Here is a 12,135-nt window from a genome sequence, read left to right on the forward strand (position 1 = left end):
GGTCGTAGTTGTCTCTTACCTAGCTTTGAGGTGATGAGGGTAAGTGGATACCGCTGCCCAAATATGTGAGATCCTGACAAAGGAGATAGATGATGTGTGGTCTCTGCATTTGCATTTGAAATCAGCAAGGGGTCAGCAAGTCCTCAAGCTGTCAAACCATTAGAATACAGGAAAAAAAAAAAAGACAGTAAATATAGTAGTTAATAATTGTTACTAATTAATAATAATTAACACTAGTTAATACAGTAGATTTTTTCCCCTGGAGAATCCCTTTGGTGTATTTGATTATGGTTGCTTTTCTCCACTGTTGCCAGAAGTGGAAGGGGCTCTTTCTTGGCCCTTCACTCTAGGAATCTGGTGGAGTTCCTGGAGACAAACCCCACGTACGTGTGAGGGTACCCCAAGACTGTGGACTTCGGGTTTTGTCATTTTCACGCTAGTCCCCAGGCAGCTTCCACAGTTTTGTCTAAACTACCAATCAGTGTTCCTACCGGTTGATAGCTTTAGCAGCTTCTACTCTGGTTCAGGAGATCTTGGCTGACATTCTTTATTCATCTTGCGTGTCTCTGCAGATTTCATTGTTGGTGGTTGGCCTTACAACTTCTCTTCTCTGATGGGCCCAAGGAAAGTCATCAGTTTTCAGTTTGTTGAGCTCCTTTTCTCATTGTAAAGATGAGAATGGCAACTTCAAAGCTCTTTAATGTTGGAGCTGAAACTGGTCGTGTTGTAACTGAAGCAAGAAATCGAATAATATAAATCTAGTATTTTCTAGAATTAGAGCACTCAGCTTTTTGAAGTGTTGGTCTTTTACCTTGCAGAACTTGTTGAGAAATGTAGTAAAATATAGAAAAAAAAATCCATACATGAAAAATTTTAGAAGTTTTTAGATTATACTGTATCTCTTCCTATAATGTTATATTGCCATTAGCTGTGTCTGCTTCCTGCAGAGCCTAATGCTGCATTAGGACGGTCATTTTCCTGCCAATAAACAGCCACTGATGTGGACAAAGTCATGATAAGCTATAGCGATTCACAAAAATAAAATTTATGTTACTAGTACTTACTAAACAAGTCTTAAGGCCATCCTCATGCCAGTTGAAAAGTTAACCAAACCATTTTAATAAGTGGATGCATGACACATTGTAAACTACTCCAAATGCCGAGATTAATTATCAACTTCCGGCCTCTGAATTGTGAGAAAATAAATTTCTCCAAAAAGCAAGAAAATAAATTTCTGTGGTTTAAGCCAGTTACTTTATGTAACTTTGTGATGGTAGCTCTGGCAAATTAATACAAAGATATGTGTGAGGTTTTCTTTAAAAAAGTTACTGGAGTATAGTTGATTTATAATGTTGTGTTATCTTCAGGTGTTCAGCAGGGTCAGTTGTACAAATACATATATCCAGTCTTTTCAGGTTCCTTTCTCATATAGGGCATTAGAGACTATTGAGTAGTACTGTTCAGTAGGTCCTTATTAGTTATGTTTTATTTATAGTACTGTATAAATGTCGATCCCAGTCTTCTTCCCACTCAATTGCTCCCCACCTCATCCCCTGGTAACCATAAGTTTATTTTCTATATCTGTGACTCTACTTCTGCTTTGTCAATAAGTTCATTGGTACCCTTTTTTCCCCCTAAGATTCCATATATAAGTTAACAGCATATGACATTTGTTTTTCTGTGCCTGACTTACTTCACTCAGTATGACAATCTCTAGGCTCACCCATCTTGCTGCACATGGCATTATTTTGCTTTTTATGGCTGAGTAATATTCCATTGTATATATATACCACATCTTCTTTATTCTTCTGTTGATAGACATTTAGGCTGCTTCCATGTCTACCTATTGTAAATAGTGCTGCAATGAACATTGGGATGCATGTATCCTTTTGAATTATGGTTTTCTCTGGGCGTCTGCCCAGGAGTAAGGATTGCTATTTTTATGAAAACATTTTTTGGGTGAGTGTGTGTAGATGACAGTTATTTGAGGTGTATTAAGTGATTTGGGTAAGTAGAACTGCTAGTTTTTGATAGCTCTACTGAGATATATAACATTCTGTAAGAGTAAGTACTATGTGCTGACTTGATATATATTGCAAAATTATTCCCACCATAGTGTTAGCAAACATTGCAATCATCTCATGTAATTACTGTTTATTTTTTGTAGTGAGAACACTAAAGAAACTCATTTGACAATTCTCTAGTATATAATATAGTATTATTATAATAATCAACATGCTGCACATTATTCTTCTTATCACTTTTGAGTAACATTTCACCATTTCCCCCATTTCTAACCTCTGGTAAACATCATTCTACTCATTGTTTCCGTGGTTTCAACTTCTTTAGATTCCACTTATAAATGATATCATATGGTGCTTATCTTTCTCTGTCTGGCTTATTTCACTCAGCATAATGCCTTCAAGGTCCATCCATGTTGTTGCATATGGCAGGATTTCCTTCTTTTACATGGCTGAATTATATTCCATTGTACATACAGACCACGACTTCTTTATCAGTTTTTCCAGTGATGAGCACTTAGGTTTTTTCCATATCTCAGATATTGTAAGTAATACTGTAGTGAACATATATCATTTGTCAGTTCATCTTTTAAAAATGTCTGTTCAATTCCTCTGCCTAGTTTTTTTTTTTCTATTGAGTTGTATGAGTTCATATTTTTATATTAGCTTCTTATCAGATACGTGATTTGTAAATATTTTCTCCCATATCTTATGTTGCATTTTCATTTTGTTAATCATTTCTTTTGTTATGCAGAAGCTTTTTAGGGTGGTATAGTCCCACTTACTAATTTTTGCCTTTGTTGCTTGTGCTTTTGGTGTCATATCCAAAAAAGCTTTTGCCAAGACCAATGTCAGCAGATTTGTTCCTATGTTTTCCTCTAGGGCTGTTACAGTTTCATTTTTTATGTTTAAATATTTAGTACATTTCCAACTTTTTGTGACTTCCCTGGTGGCTCAGATGGTAAAGCGTCTGCCTACAATGCGGGAGACCCAGGTTCAATCCCTGGGTTGGGAAGATCTCCTGGAGAAGGAAATGGCAACCCACTCCAGTATTCTTTCGTGGAAAATCCCATGGATGGAGGAGCCTGGTAGACTACAGCCCATGGGGTCACAAAGAGTCAGACATGACTGAGCCACTTCACTTTCAGCTTTTTGTGAGGTATGTAAGAAAGGGGTCTAATTTTATTCTTGTGCATGTGGTTATCCAATTTTCCCAACATGATTTATTTAAGAGACTATCCTTTTTGTATTGAGTTTTGGCTCCCTTGTCAAATATTAGTTGGCCATATAAATCAAAGTTTTATTTCTGGGTTCTTATCTTTGTTCCTTTGACCTACGTGTCTGTTTTTAAGCCAGTGTGCATGTGTGTGCTCAGTCTTGTCCAACTATTTATAACCCCATGGACCCCAAGCTCCTTTGTTCATGAGATTCTCCATGAAAGAATACTGGAATGGGTTGACATTTCCCTCTCTAAGGGATCTTCCCAACCCAGGGATTGAACCTGCATCTCTTGCATCTCCCTCATTGGCAGCCAGATTCTCTACCACTAACGCCACATTGGTGTTGACTTTTATGCCAATGCCATACTATTTTGATTGATATAGCTTTGTAGTGTAGATCAAAATTAGGAAGTATGATGCCTACAGCTTTGTTATTTCTACAAATTGTTTTGGATATTTGGGGTCTTTTGTGGTTCCATATGAATTTTGGGATTGTTCTCTTTCTGTGTAAAAATGCCATTGGAATTTTTATAAGAATTACATTGCATCTATAGATGGCTTTGGGTAATATGGGCATTTTAGTCCACTTAAATGCAGCGTGTGGGCTTAGTTGTCCTGCAGCACATGGGATCTTAGTTCCCCAACCAGGGATCAAACCTGTGTCCCCTGCATTGGAAGGTGGATTCCTAACCACTGGGCCACCAGGGAACTTCCCTGTATATTAATCTTGTATCCTGCACTTTACCTAATTTATTTATTATTTCTAGTAGTTTTAGGAGAAGTCTTTAAGATTTTCTAAAAGATTATGTTATTTGCAAATATAGGCAATTTTACTTCTTTTTCAATTTGTATGCCTTTTATTGCTCTAGCTAAGACTTCCAATACTATGTTGAATAAAAGTGATGAAAATGGGCTTTAAATGTCTTATTCCTGGTATCAGAGGGAATGCTTTCAGCCTTTCACCATTGAGCATGATGTTAGCTGTGAGTTTGTCCTTTTTTCCCTTTCTTATGTTGAGGTATATTCCTTTCATACCTACTTTGTTGAGAGCTTTTATCATGATAAGATGTTGAATTTTGTCAAATGCTTTGTTTGCATGTTGACATGATCATACAATTTTTGTCTTTGCTTCTATTGTGTGGCATGATGTATCACATTTATTGATTTGTGTATGTTGAACCATCTTTGCTTGCATCTCAGAAATAAATCCCACATGATCATAATTTTGAACATTATAAACATGCAGTTGAATTTGTATTGCTAGTATTTTGTTGGGGATTTTTGTATCTGTATTCATCAGGGATATTGGCCAGAGTAACTAGGCCTGAGCACATGTTTTGTGATGGGGTTCAGCTGCAGTAGTCTAGGCTGGTGTCTTTCACTGACATAGATGTAGAGGCCTGGGCTAGCTTCTGGTGTAGTTTCTGGGCTCTTGCAGGGAATGGAGAAGGGATGGGGAGGGAGGAGGAAGACATTCAGGCAGGCAATGCCAGCCAGTGTGAGTCCCTGTGGCATGAAAGTTGGTGAAACCTACAGGGGATCCATGGCAGCTCTGATGGCCATTTGTTCTTTCTTCAGTTGCAAAAGCTGCTGGCTGAGTTTATCTATAAAGCAAGTCACTGTGAACTGTGAGCACTTCCAGTGGGTGGTTGCTACTGATATCCTTGCTTTATTTTTCTTTTGTTCCTAGTTATCTCTATGGATCTCAGCTTTGCTGGTCTCAGTGGGGTGAAATCAAAGTGGGCATTTTGTGTGGTGCCCCAAAAGGCTGAGGAAGCTGGTCACTTAACCCACTCTTCCTTTCTTAGTAGGGAAAGTCTTTCTTCCTGGGGTGTTCTGGCTTGGTGCTGAAGAATACTTGAGGGATCGGATGATGAAGGCAAAACTAAACTGTCTTCCTTCTCTTTTTGTGCATTTATTCTAATTTTTGTTGTTGTTGTTCTACTGTGTTGCTGAATTTTCTTAAGTGGACTCCAGAGCTTTACTAGAACTGTTTTTGTATGTGGATAGCTGTCTAATTGGGCTTTCCTGGTGGCTCAACAATAAAGAATCCATCTGTCAACACAGGCAGGTTTGTTCCCTGGGTTGGTAAGATCATTTGGAGAAGCAAATGGCAACCCACCCCAGTATTCTTGCCTGGGAAATCCCATGGAAAGAGAAACCTGGCTGGCTACAGTCCATGGGGTTGCAAAAGAGTTGGATACAACTTAAAGACTAAACAAAAACAAGCTGTCTAATTGCTCATCTTTGTGGAGAGGCAGAGGTTGGGTCTCCTTTGCCCCCATCTTTGTGATGTCATTTCTGAGAATTAGTTTTAATAGTGTTTGAAGCTTTATGAAGCTTTGGGCCTGTGAATGCTAAAGCAAGTGAAAATATGAGATGGAAGTCCAGGGAAGTGTGAGATTGGAAGTTGTGGTAAATTATATGGTATTCAAATGATCTTTTGAGGGAAAGACTTATGAGAATTTCAAGATATTTCTAACTATAGCTAATTACATGTATAAAACTATACAAGGGTGTGTATTTGTGTGTGTATAGAAAATAAGAACCATGTATTTGTGACATTTAATATAAATGCTATGATGAAATAAAAATAGAGCTTTTAAATTTATTTTTAATTTAATTAAAAAATAATTTTGATTTCATTTTTAAACCTTCAACATTTAATGTTTTCTAACTACTCTTATTCCATCAGTTTTCTTTAATTATTAAAAGAAATAACTGTACAGTTTTATCTACTGCTGAAAACTCTCCATAACATTCTTAAATACCTTATTTCCCCCTGTCTGAAAATATAATTAAAATTTTGAAAATCTGCAATGGTTGAAGAAGCAGATTACAACATTCAGAGTTGTCAGGAAGTAAAGACTTTATATTTCTGGTAGTGAAGAATGCTTTTCCTTTTAGTTCTTGGGTTTTCACTTTCTCACATTTATTTTCAAGAAAATGAACATCATTTTCTTTTCCACTTATAGAACAGAACTTGAATTTGGAGAGAGAAAAGATACATAAAGTAAGCATGGCATGTGAACAACGTGTTCTCACATCATGAGATTCCCACAAGAAGAAAAATGTCTTGTTCATCCTCAAAAATTGCATTAAATTATAACATAGTATGTGCAGTATCTTAGGGGCTTACTCTAGTAATAGGTATGCTGTATCTTAAAAAAAACTAATATTTCATTCAAGTAGAAGGATAAACATGCCAATAGGCATTCCTAATATTTCTGAGAAATAAAAGGATTTAATTTTACTTAATACCATTCTATGCTACTATTTACCCCTCTCTGAGGAAGGGGATAAAATAGAGGCTTTTTATATTAAGTTGTTAATGTTGATCTTTTAAAATATACAAAAATAAATAACTTTCTGTATGTTATACCAAGGCCTATGAAGTTAGTTTTGAAAATTTTCTAATAAATATGTGAAAACTATTTCTTAAGAAATATACATTTTTAATGAATGTCTGTTTTTCAGACATTTCCCAGAAATACAAAGAACATTTTCTTAAGTATCATAACCCAGCTATCATGTTAATTATAAGATGGAATTATAGCATCGTTTCTGATTTTCTTTTTCATGTGTCATTATTTATTTATTCTCATTTGTGTATTTTGAAGAGATGTGAGCTTTTAGTAATCATGTCTACAAGTGCCCATTAGAGAAAACATATGTAACAAAACAGAATAGAGAGCCTGGGATACCCATTTTTCAGTTCAAGGACTTTTAGTGATATTTTCTGAGTGATATGTGCTGAGCAGGGTACCTGGTCATATAAGGAGACAATTTCCTATACTGTTAGAGCTTATATTTCAGTCAGATCAAGACAGAAAATAAATGTACACAAGTAAATAAATAATTATATATTTGAGTAGTGGCCATTGCTTTGAGATGATGATGGGGAGTGACTGGAGAATATATGGAATTGACAGGACACAGAAGAAATGACATTTAAAACAAGATCCAGATGACAGGAAGGGGGTAGGCATGGGAAGAATAGAAGCATTAACATTTTAGGAAGATAACACAAGCACTACAAAAACCTTAAGGTGGGAATAAGCTTGGTATCTTTGGAAAAAAAAAAAAAAAAAAAGATGAGTCTGACATGCATGGAGAGATTGAAGTGGAGATTGCTAACACGTGAATTTAGATGATTTGGTGGGGATAGATTCTATACAAACTTCAGCTGTGGCTAAGGGGTTCCTGTTTTTATCTAGTCCATTTGAACATCACAGTAGGGTTTCCATAGAGAGATGAAGTGATCTCAAATATGTTTTAAGGATTATATGTATAAAATTGGATAGAGGAGGACAAGAAGGGAAGAGAGAAGTGACTTTCAAGGCCATTTTATTGATCCTGGTAAGAGATGGCGCCTAGTGGCAGATGGCATGATGAAAAATAGAAGGATTACGAGAGCCTTTGGCAGTAGAATCCAAAGAACTTTTGCAGGTGGATTGGCCATAGTGGCGGATAAGAGAATGAGTGGAATCAGTAACTTTTCAGTTTGAGCAACCAAGTGGGTGGCGGTGACATTGATAGTGGCTGGGAGAAGGGTAGGTTTGGAATCCGAGAATGAAGAGGTCTGTTTTCACGTGTTAAGGTTGCCACGTGTATTGCTTAGTTACATAAGTATTTAGATATGTGAATCTGGAGTTCAGGGAAGAAGTCTGGATTGGAGAAATAAATTTATAATTCAGCAGTAGATGGGTGGTGTTTAAAGCCAAGAAGGAACTGAATGAAATTTCTAGGAAGAAATTATCATAGTAGCAAAAGGAGTCACATAGCCTGGGGCACAGTTAGAAGCTTAGTAGTGAAGTCAAAGTGTTGCTCAGTGGTGTCCAACTCTTTGTGACCCCATGGACTATAGCCTGCCAGGCTCCTCTGTCCATGGAATTCTCCAAGCAAAAATCCTAGAGTAGGTAGCCATTCCCTTCTCCAGGAGATCTTCTCAACCTGCGGATCAAACCTAGGTATTCTGCATTGCAGGCAGATTCTTCACCATCTGGGCCACCTGGGAAGCCCCAGAAGTATAGTAGAGAAAGACTCAAGGGAAGAGATTGGTGACCCAAGTGTAGTTCCTGGCATGATTCTTTTTGTTGTTTTTTTTTTTTCAGTTTTGATACAATGTTAACTAATCAGTTGTTTTTTTTTCCCCCTTTGGGACAGAACTACAAGAGTAGGATTAGATTTGAGGTTAATCACAACTTGTTTTCTCTCCCAAAAATCTCATAAACTTAACTATTAAGAAATAAATGACTCATTAGGTAGTCATTGTAAAGGAAAAGATTTATCTTCTGACTCCAAGTTGGTGTCATCACAGTGGAATCAAGCGATATCCTTGCCTCTGCCCCTTAGTTTCTTCTTCCTACCAAGGCCTACTGGCCTACTGACTGTTTTTGTAACTCCAGTGTCCTAATTCAACAATCTGCTCTTTAGAGGATTGTGGCCCAATTCATTTTTTAATCTTTTAACCACTGGTCTTGATATTCCAGTGTTGCTTGCAATGCCTTGGGTCAAATTTACTTCCCCAAGTTTCTGTATCCCAAGTATCTCATTTCTTAAACAGATCACACTTTCCTGAAGGGCTTAATGGTTTCACTGAACATCATCCTCATGAAGTGATAAGCATCTGGGTCTTGCTCATTTTTTTTCCAGAGCAAGTTGTTTCACAGGGACTGCACAAACTCTTCTAGAGTTACATTAGAGAACCAGATGGAAAGAGAATCAGTAGATCCCATCTCACTTCTATCTTCAAAGTGTCCTCTGCTGAAAAGCATACAGCACAAAGCCTAGGTTCTGTGATTCCTCCTTGGTGGGAACTGTATTTCCTCCCTCCAGGGGGAGACCACAGGATACTGGAAACAACAGTCAGCATGGAGACCAAAAACAGTTTGAGACCCTGTTCTGCAACTTTTTTTATAATCATATATATATATACATATATATCAGTTCAGTTCAGTTCAGTTGCTCAGTTGTGTCCAACTCTTTGCGACCCCATGGACTGCAGCATGCCAGGCCTCCCTGTCCATCACCAGCTCCTGAGGTTTACTCAAACTCATGTCCATTGAGTGGGTGATGCCAACCAACCATCTCATCCTCTGTCATCCCCTTCTCCTCCTGCCTTCAATCTTTCCCACCATCAGGGTCTTTGCAAATGAGACAGCTCTTTGCATGAGGTGGCCAAAGTATTGGAGTTTCACCTTCAACATCGGTCCTTCCAATGAATATTCAGGACTGATTTCCTTTAGGGTGGACTGGTTGGATCTCCTTGCAGTCCAAGGGACTCTCAAGAGTTTTCATCAACACTATAGTTAAAAAGCATCAATTCTTCAGTGCTCAGCTTTCTTTATAGTCCAACTCTCACATCCATACATGACTACTGGAAAAACCATAGCTTTGACTAGACAGACCTTTGCTGGCAAAGTAATGTCTCTGATTTCTAATATGCGGTCTAGATTGGTCACAACTTTCCTTCCAAGGAGTAAGCGTCTTTTAACTTCATGGTTGCAGTCACCATCTGCAGTGATTTAGGAGCCCAGAAAAATAAAGTCTGCCACTGTTTCCACTGTTTCTCCATCTATTAGCCATGAAGTGATGGAACGGATGCCATGATCTTAGTTTCCTGAATGTTGAGCTTTAAGCCAACTTTTTCACTCTCCTCTTTCACTTACATCAAGAGGCTCTTTAGTTCTTCTTCACTTTGCCATAAGGGTGGTGTCATCTGCATATCTGAGGTTATTGATATTTCTCCCGGCAGTCTTGATTCCAGCTTGTGCTTCCTCCAGCCCAGCGTTTCTCATGATGTACTCTGCATATAAGTTAAATAAGCAGAGTGACAATATACAGCCTTGACGTACTTCTTTTCCTATTTGAAACCAGTCTGTTGTTCCGTCCAGTTCTAACTATTGCTTCCTAACCTGCATACAGGTTTCTCAAGAGGCAGATCAGGTGGTCTGGTATTCCCGTCTCTTTCACAATTTCCCACAGTTTATTGTGATCCACACAGTCAAAGGCTTTACCATAGTCAATAAAGCAGAAATAGATGTTTTTCTGGAAGCCTCTTGCTTCTTTGATAATCTATCGAATGTTGGCAATTTGATCTCTGGTTCCTCTGCCTTTTCTAAAACCAGCTTGACCATCTGGAAGTTCATGGTTCACATATGGTTGAAGTCTGGCTTGGAGAATTTTGAGCATTACTTTGCTAGCATGTGAGATGAGTGCCATTATGCAGTAGTTTGAGCATTCTTTGGCATTTCTTTTCTTAGGGATGGGAATGAAAACTGACATTTTCCAGTCCTGTGGCCACTGCTGAGTTTTCCAAATTTGCTGGTATATTGAGTGCAGCACTTTCACAGCATCATCTTTTAGGATTTGAAATAGTTCAACTGGGAATCCATCACCTCCACTAGCTTTGTTTGTAGTGATGCTTCCTAAGGCCCACTTGACTTCACATTCCAGAATGTCTGGCTCTAGGTGAGAGATCACACCATCGTGATTATCTGGGTTGTAAAGATCTTTTCTGTACAGTTCTTCTGTGTTTGCCATCTCTTCTTAATATCTCTGCTTCCGTTAGGTCCATACCATTTCTGTCCTTTCTTGAGCCCATCTTTGCATGAAATGTTCCCTTGGTATCTCTAATTTTCTTGAAGAGATCTCTAGTCTTTCTCTTATTGTTTTCCTGTGTTTCTTTGCACTGATCACTGGGGAAGGCTTTCTTATCTCTCCTTGCCATCTTTGGAACTGTGCATTCAAATGGGAATATCTTTCCTTATCTGCTTTGCTTTTGGCTTCTCTTCTTTTCACAGCTATTCGTAAGGCCTCCTCAGACAGCCATTTTACTTTTTTTGCATTTCTTTTTCTTGGGGATGGTCTTGATCTCTGTGTCCTATACAATGTCATGAACCTCTGTCTATAGTTCATTAGGCACTCGTTTATCAGATCTAGTCCCTTAAATCTATTTCTCACTTCCACTCTATAAACATTAGGGATATGATTTAGGTCATACCTGAATGGTCTAGTGATTTTCCCTACTTTCTTCAATTTAAGTCTGAATTTGGCAATAAGGAGTTCATGATCAGAGCCACAGTCAGCTCCCAGTCTTGTTTTTGCTGACTTTGTAGAGCTTCTCCATCTTTGGTTACAAAGACTATAATCAATCTGATTTCGGTGTTTACCACCTGGTGATGTCCATGTGTAGAGTCTTCTCTTGTGTTGTTGAAAGAGGGTGTTTGCTATGACCAGTGCATTTTCTTGGCAGAACTCTATTAGCCTTTGTCCTGCTTCATTCTGTACCCCAAGGTCAAATTTGCTTGTTACTACAGGTGTTTCTTGAATCTGACTTTTGCATTCCAGTCCCTTATAATGAAAAGGACTTTTTTTTTTGGGGGGGGGTGTTAGTTCTAGAAGGTCTTGTAAGTCTTAATAGAACTGTTCAATTTCAGTTTCTTCAGGATTACTGGTCGGGGCATAGACTTGGGTTACTGTGATACTGAATGGTTTGCCTTGGAAATGAACAGGGATCATTCTGTCATCTTAGAGACTGCATCCAAGTACTGCATTTCATACTCTTTTGTTGACTATGATGGCTACTCCATTTCTTCAAAGGGATTCTTGCCCACAATAGTAGATATAATGATTATCTGAGATAAATTCCCCCATTCCAGTCCATTTTAGTTCGCTGATTCCTAAAATGTCGATGTTCATTCTTGTCATCTCCTGTTTGACAACTTCCAAGTTGCCTTAATTCATGGACCTAACATTCCAGGTCCCTATGCAATATTGCTCTTTACAGCATCAGACCTTGCTTCCATCACCAGTCTCATCCACAACTGAGTGTTATTTTTGCTTTGGCTCCATCCCTTCATTCTTTCTGGAGTTATTTCTCCACTGATCTG

At 38.1% G+C, this 12,135-nt stretch overlaps 1 non-coding gene across 1 annotated transcript; it reads left to right on the top strand.

Annotated features, from left to right (window-relative positions):
* Positions 1-2,964: 2,964 nt before the first annotated feature.
* On the top strand, positions 2,965-3,036 carry TRNAC-ACA. The gene has a single exon. It is a non-coding gene; the product is annotated as a tRNA-Cys (tRNA).
* Positions 3,037-12,135: the final 9,099 nt, after the last annotated feature.

The sequence above is a fragment of the Cervus canadensis genome, chromosome 14 (assembly GCF_019320065.1).
Source record: "Cervus canadensis isolate Bull #8, Minnesota chromosome 14, ASM1932006v1, whole genome shotgun sequence".
Classification (NCBI taxonomy): Eukaryota; Metazoa; Chordata; class Mammalia; order Artiodactyla; family Cervidae; genus Cervus; species Cervus canadensis.